Genomic DNA, 7846 nt, shown 5'->3' with positions numbered 1-7846 from the left:
AATTTGTTGCTGCACAAGCTGCTGCACTCAGAACCAGCCCCTAAAATTGCATCAAAACCAGCCTAAAAACCAGAAATTTTTGCCAACAAAATCCCAGAACCAGCCCCCAAAATAGCAACTGAACCAGCTGCTATAAAGATAGTTATAGCAGCATTTAAAGAGGCAGAAAATGCAGCAGCCACTGTTCTTGAACCAGCTGCTGTCCTTACTGAATTTAAAGCTGAAAATGATGAGGTAAGAGCTCCAATGGCACAAGAAAGAACTCTTCGTAAACTAGCAACACCCGTGGGTGATCAAGCACTATGGTGCATCACTTACCCACCTTTGACAGTCCCTTTTGAGCTCAAAATCGGATTAATTCATCTCCTTCCAAAATTCAGAGGTCTGAAAAATGAGGATCCACACAAGCACCTCAAAGAATTTCACATTGTGTGCTCAACAATGAGGCCTCAAGGTATTTCCGAAGAGCATGTTAAATTAAGAGCTTTTCCCTTTTCTCTTGATGATTTTGCCAAAGATTGGTTGTTCTATTTACCACCCGGATCCATCACTTCATGGGCTGAGATGGTGAGAGCCTTCTTGAGCGAATACTTCCCAACCTCAAAAGCTATTGACATCAGAAAAGAGATCATTTGCATCAAGCAAAAGGATTATGAAGGGCTATATGAATATTGGGAAAGATTCAAAAGGTTGTGCACAAGCTGCCCTCAGCATGATATTTTTGACAAATCTCTCATTGAATATTTCTATGGAGGTTTACTACTAGCGGAGAGAAAGTTTATTGATGCAGCATGTGGAGGATCAATTGAAGACAAAACCCCTCAAGAGATGAGAAATTTAATTTCCACCATGGCAGTAGCATCTCAACAGTTTGGAGACGAAGAACAACCACCAAGAAGGGTGTGAATGAGGTGAGTACATCCATTTTGGCATCCCAAATTTCTGATATCACCAATGCTGTCCGTAGCCTAGTTGTGGAGCAAGCCCAGCAAGCTCAGCAAATTCAGCAGCCAAAGCCATGTGGGATATGTGCAAACATAAACCACCCAACTGATCTATGTCCTTCCTTTCAAGAAGAGGACCAACAAGTCAATGCTGTTGGAGGCTTTAATGGGCAAAGAAGGTATGATCCCTATGCAAACACATATAATCCAGGTTGGAGGGACCATCCAAATTTCAGTTATGCAAGGGGCAACCAATATCCAAGCTACCAGCAAAGAAATCAACCTCAAGCTGCACCTCAAAAGTCCAACACACCTCTTGAAGAGATTGTGAAGTCCTTAGCAAATACGGTGAAAAATCTGGAGCAACAAATGAGCCAAATGGCCACTTCAGTGAGCAAACTTGAGTCTCAAGGAAAACTACCCTCCCAAACTGAGATAAATCCAAGGCAAAATGCTAGTGCCATCACATTGAGGAGTGAAAAAGAGCTGCAAGATAGCAGGCCTGAGAAAATGCAAAAACAGGTCATTGAACAGAATCTGCTAGAAAGTGATAAGGGCAGTCGATCTGCCCAAATCACTGACCCAATCGCTAGGCAGACTAAGCTGCCCAGCAGTAGTGATCTGCCCAAATCACCAGAGAAGGCAGAAGTCGATCTGTCCAAATCAACAGATCAGGCAGAATCCAGTCATAGGTAGAAAATACAGCAACCAGCAGAAAAATTCAAGGTACCTCCCCCCTTTCCCAAGAGATTTGCAAAATCACAAAAAGAAAAAAAAAGAGAAAGAAATACTTGCAACCTTTCGCAAAGTGGAGATCAACATACCTTTGCTTGATGCTGTCAAACAAATACCAAGGGACATCAGCCAGGAGGATGAGGAGAACAGGAAAAATTTGAAAGAAACGGAAGAGACAGCATGCTGCACAAACTGGTCCAGAGGCGATTTGCCCAAATCACTTGTACAGACGGAATCTGATTTGCCCAAATCACTTGAACAGGCAGAAATCAAATCAACAATGCAGACAGATTTTCATTTGCCCAAATCATCAGTGCAAGCAGAATTCGATTTTCCCAAGTTTAGTACCAGATTGCAGCCACCTTTTATGGAGAAATATGAATTGGAGTTCAAAGTGCTGCTCAATCACCTCAAAAATTCAAACATAGAGGCTAGAAGCACAACTCACTTGAAAGAGGAAAAACTAATCATGTTACTTCATGAGTACATGAAAGAAATAGGATGGATTATAACCAAAACGAAAGGTGTGTTGCACTTCTTACTTAATTCTGTTGGGATCATTTTCCCTCCCCCCATTACTTGAGCCTTTCAAGTCAGAAAAGTCCAGCTCGCGACTTTAAACTAGGGCGCTACTGGGAGGCAACCCAACAGAGGCGATTTGTGCAAATCGATGGGAAAATCAGCAGAACTTAACTACAGTAGAGATGACAGTATAGGAGCCAGCAGAGGAGGCACCACAGCAAGAAGCAGATGAGGTACCACGAGAAGCACCTCAAGACCAGACAGTAGAGGCTCGTCTCAGCAGAATAGAGGACAGAATACATCATATGGAGCACCTGTTGCAACTGCTGGTGGACCACTTCCTGCCCGCAAGCCATGACAGACAGTGATTTGGCCGAGTGATTTACCCAAATCACCTGGCCAAATCACCCACAGGCCAGGAAGTCCCTTTCCCTTTCCTTCTTAATTTTTTTATATATTTGTTTAAACATTGAGGACAATGTTTGCAGTAGGTGTGGGGGTACTGTTGGATTATTTTTGCACTATCTTTTGCTTTCTTTTTGTCTCTCTTTGCATCTTTTTGCCCTATGACACACACCAAAAAATTTTTTTCTTTTCACACATTTTTCTTTTGCACACATTTTTCACTTTCTGCACACACATAGAATTTTGTTTTAGCTTTTGCTCTACTCAGCATAGATAACAAGGCTTCCTATCTCATGACCCCATTGATTTTCCACCCCTTTAAGCCTAAATTGAATCAATTACAGTGTGCTACCTTCACTTTGGAAGTTCTTTTCTTGAATTGAATCCTTAAATTTGCTGTGGTCAAGGGAAATAAAAATATAAATACATGCAAATAAAAAGTTAGTGTAACTCCCTATGAGCTGATTTGTCCAAACTATTATGAAAAGAAAATAAAAAGAAAAATCAGCACAAAGCACAAATCATAAACCTATTCCAATGGTCAAATGAGCTATGAACAGAGCTAGTAGCCACTTGAACAAGTGACTAACTGAGTAACCGGGGGTGGGTATCACCAATATGCACCTTCGCGTAAAAAGGTTGATGACTTTTTCAGGCAAGAATAAAGAAAAAGTGCTGCTGAATAAAAAGTGTGTTTAAAAAGAAGGGCAAGTTACTCTTAGAGGGTTGCATCAAGCTTAAAACAAAAGAATAAGCATGATTGAACCAAAAACCTTTCTCTTGGCCATGGTAGGTGAAAGGAAACAAGGAAAAGGGAGAACAACCTTAGTGCATGTACTCTATACTGTGATACTTCAATTTGGGAGTCTAAGGGGGGTTGATTAAGTGGTACTTAGGCTCAAAAGAAAAAGGAGCTTGATTGACTAAGTTGTTTATTGCTTGAGGACAAGCAAAAAGCTAGGTGTGGGGGTATTTGATCAAACATAATTTAGCCACATTTTTATTATCTTTATTATTGCTTAAATACACATTTTCCAGCTTAATTTATGGTTTTTGTTATGTTTTTGCAAGAAAGGAAAAAAAATGGAAAGTTGGAGAAAAAGTGCAGAAAAAGCTGGAAAAGTGATTGGGTCAGAGTGATTTGGCCAAATCAAGCAGACGAAGCTGAGGCAGAAACCTGGAAGCTCACAGAAATGATTTGGGCAAGTGATCTGCCCAAATCACCCGCCCAAATCACTTTGACGCAGAGAAGGACAGCATAAGCGAGAAAATGTGCAGAAAACCAAAATTCAAAAGTGGAGAAGTCCAAATCCATTTCAAACACTGCAAGATCAGTCCCAAGAGCCACGAAAAGGGTCTTTCACTTGAGGAATTCCATTCACGATTAAATACAAGATCCAAAGAGGAATCAAAGACTACAAAAGATCAAATCAAGATTAGGGATTTCCAATCCCTAATTGGATTGGGATTCTTCAGCTATAAAAGGGGGCAGCATCTAACCAGCATCATCTTCTCTCCACCATCAGAACCACTGCAGAATCACAGCAGCAAATCTGCGGCAACCTCTCCATTCTTCTTTCTTTTTCTTTCGTGATTTTATCCACCATGAGTGGCTAAATTCCTCTGTTTCTAGTTGAAGTTGGAAAATTTCAGATTTGTGATGAATTGGGAGATTTAAATCTCCATTATTAAACTCTTGTTTACTTTCAATATTTATGCAACTTGATCTTTCTATAATTATTGCTTTGCTTTTAGAATCAATGAAGGCCTGTTGCTTTTAATTGCTTTAATAATATATTGTTTGAATAATTTAGGTCCGTAATTGCATAGATTGCTTAAACACAAGTATAATCAGTTGCATAATCTAAACTTGACCACACGGTTGGCAAAGTTAGAGTTGAGTTTCTCTAAGTCCTAATGCAGTTAACAGTTGTTCGATACTAAAAGCCCCAATGACGTTCCTTGGCAACTTGTTAACTAGAGTTTGATTAGCGAACGTTTCCTAAACAAACTAAAACTAAGGAGGAATTTGGATTGTGAGAAGCGTCTTCCACGTCCTAAACTAACTTATTGAAATAAATAAGAGTATCAAAAAGATCAATGATCAATTCTAAACAAACTGAAATAGATCCATACTTCAACTAGAATTCTTCTCCTATTGAAATTTCATCTATTTAAATTATTTCTTTCTCTTGTTATTTAGTCTTAATCATCAAAACAAAACCCCCATCTTTTAATTATTTGTTATTTACTTGACAAAGTCATTATTAGGAAAATCTGTAGTGTCAAATCCCTGTGGTTCGACCCTATTGCCACTATCTACAAGTTAATTGTTGATTGTTTAATAGGTTTATTTTTGACGGCTTCGACAACCGCTATCAGTTCCATATGCACCAAGCTTGAAAATCAAATGTGAGCTTAGAAATGTGTAGAAAATAGTCTTTTCTCATTTCTTCATACATGAATTTGAATTATAAAGCTTTAATTTTCAATTTATTCAATCCTTTTCTAAGATATAAGTTTATCTAAGTGAAGAAACATCAAACGGAAAGGAGATAGCTAGAGAGTAGAAGTGGAAAAGAAAGAGAAATTCAAGAAAGGTTTAGTGTTTGTATGATTTTTCTGTTTTCTTTTTATTTTCTCATAAATATGTGAAATTAGAGATTGATTTTACTTGCTGTAAATGTTGCTTTGATTATGTAAGTATTTAATATGAATGTTTAAATAGTGTTTGAAAGGCTTAACGTAAAGCAATTTAACATGGGAGTTAAAAGTGCAAACCTGGCAGGATAGATTTTAACAGGGCAACATGTGTTAGCAGCTTCATAACTCATTGTGTAATTAATGAAAATAGGCCTAAAAATTTTGAATTTGTAGGTAAAATGATGTAAATTGCAAGTGAACCTAAACTGGATACAATAATAGAGTATCCGAAACAAACTGTATTAATTATACCATAACTAATTATGTATTCAATGAAATGTGTTAAGACCATTGCCAAATAAATTTTAAGAAGTATACATAAAACTTTGTAGCAGACACTTAAGCTTGAATTTGTATGGAATTGCATGCATCTTATATGTTTTATAATACTATAAACAAGTAACAATACTGGACTGATTAAGACCTTATTGAGCAGCTTGTAAAGAAAAATTCATAATTTAAGCTAGGGTGATCAGATTTGAATGAATTATATCTTTTTGGAAAGATAATACATAAATACACATTTATTATAAGAAACTTAAGTCAAATTATAACTTTAAGGTACTTGAAAAATTGATGCAAAATATCATAGAATGCAGCCCTCTTGAATTGGAATGTATAAAAATTGACATGCTTGCTTAATCGGTAAGAATTACGCACGTGTTTACTTATCGTACTTGATTTTCACACATACTTGCTTGATAATAAAACTTATTTGTACATGATGATTTGAGTAAAACTTGTCATTCTTTACTTGTTAGTGGTGTGAAATGCAAGAAAGGAATTGACCTGACGTAATATTGGAATGCTAAGTCGACAAAGTTTTGCACTATTTGCTATGAGTTTCTCATTTTGTTAACCTTGATATATGTTATATGTATTCTGGAAATGATTTGAAACAGCTTCAAATGGCGTGCATTTACATCAAAACAATTGATACATTGAATTAATGATACTTGGCCTTGGTAAACTTAATAGGAGTCAATGTTAGCTTAAGGGTATGGCATGCCATATAAACATATAGAGTTCGCAATACTGCTACCAATACATGATTTATATTTGAGGTTACATATCAAGTACCTCATAAGCATGGCCACAGAGCCCTGCTATCACAGTTTTGGCCTTTGAGCCTACCATTTGGCATCTTGTGCCTACCGTTATAACTCTTTACTACCTAGTTGACTCTACTATATATTTATAAGGGCTAAGAATCTAATTAAGATTAATACTCGATTTTATGAAATTATCAGTGAATGTTAACATGTCTATATCTATTGCATGCACTAAGCTATGATGATTTGCTATAAATATAAAATATGCAATAGTGGCAAAAGAAGATGTTTTTATTGAATATGAAGGAAATCCTTGTTGTGCATAAATATACATATGGCACTCATATCTTATACTAAGAAGTTTGACAAGTATGCTTTGTATCATATTAATTACACTTTACATGCTTGTAATTGTTTATTTAAGTATCTATATGAATACACTTACTTTATTTCATTATTTTTTTGAAATCACTCACTGAATATTAGCTCAGCGTGTTGGTTTTTACCTCATGTAGATTATAGATAAAGTAGACATAGCGGAGGTCGTCATACATTGGAATCTGGAATCTCAAAATTGAAATTTTTAGAAGGGTAAAATAAGGTTTTTATAAAATGAATTTGAAGTTTTTTATGAGGTGTTTAAAAAAAATAAGATTTTCAAATCATCAAGTTTCAGCCGCCAAACCTCTTATGTTCGGTGGCTGAACATAAGCTGGTAGACCGAGCTATAAAAAGGGCCTCAACCCGATTTTGAGAGAAATTCTTCTCTCTCCTTTCGGGCATAGGTAAGCCTAAGGCCCTTTAATGTTTTTGCATGAATTTTCTTCAATTCCTTTATAAATTCATGAGTTTTACCCGTTGTTTTGAAGAATCAAGTTGAGTTCAAAGTTCTAGCTCTTGGGATCTTCAGAGTTCATCACTTTTTCTGCTTCGAAATCCTTTCGTTGTTGTTGTGGTTGTCTCCCTTCAAAGAGGTAAGTTTGACGTTGTAATACCTAGCTAAACTCTAGCGTTGGAATTCCAACTTTCTGACGGGATCTCCATTGGAATTCGAAATCTTGAAGTTAGAATCTTTAGAAGGGTAAAATAGGGTTTCTATAAAATGAATTTGAAGCATTTTTAAAATGTGTTTAAAAAAATAGTTTTCAAGTCATCAAAGTTCGGCCGCCGAACATTAGCTGGCAGACCCAGCTATAAAAGGGTCTCAGCCCGATTTTTAGGAGAAACTCTCCTCTCTTCTTCCAGAAAGAGGTAGGCCTATGATTCCTTGATGTTCTTACTGAGATTTCTTCAAATCTCTTAGAGAATTCATGAGCTTTTTCTTTGATTTTGAAATTTTGAGTTTGCATTTCAAGTTTTAACCTTTGGAGACCTCCGGAGATCGATTGCCCTCTTCTCCAAGTCTTGGTTGCTATCACCATTGTGTCTCCAAGAGGTAAGTTCAAATCCTTGCCTTTCTTCTAATTTCTGAGGGTTTTCAACAAG

The 7846-nt window shown here is 36.7% G+C and overlaps 1 non-coding gene across 1 annotated transcript; it reads right to left on the bottom strand.

Annotated features, from left to right (window-relative positions):
* Window positions 1–613: 613 nt before the first annotated feature.
* Window positions 614–719, bottom strand: LOC122721833. Its single transcript, XR_006348618.1, has one exon. It is a non-coding gene; the product is annotated as a small nucleolar RNA R71 (small nucleolar RNA).
* Between the last annotated feature and the right edge of the window lie 7127 nt (window positions 720–7846).

Source organism: Manihot esculenta, chromosome 14 (genome assembly GCF_001659605.2).
Source record: "Manihot esculenta cultivar AM560-2 chromosome 14, M.esculenta_v8, whole genome shotgun sequence".
In the NCBI taxonomy this organism is placed as follows: Eukaryota; Viridiplantae; Streptophyta; class Magnoliopsida; order Malpighiales; family Euphorbiaceae; genus Manihot; species Manihot esculenta.
Note: the sequence above shows the minus strand (reverse complement) of the source record. Positions and strands in the feature narration are given on the sequence as shown.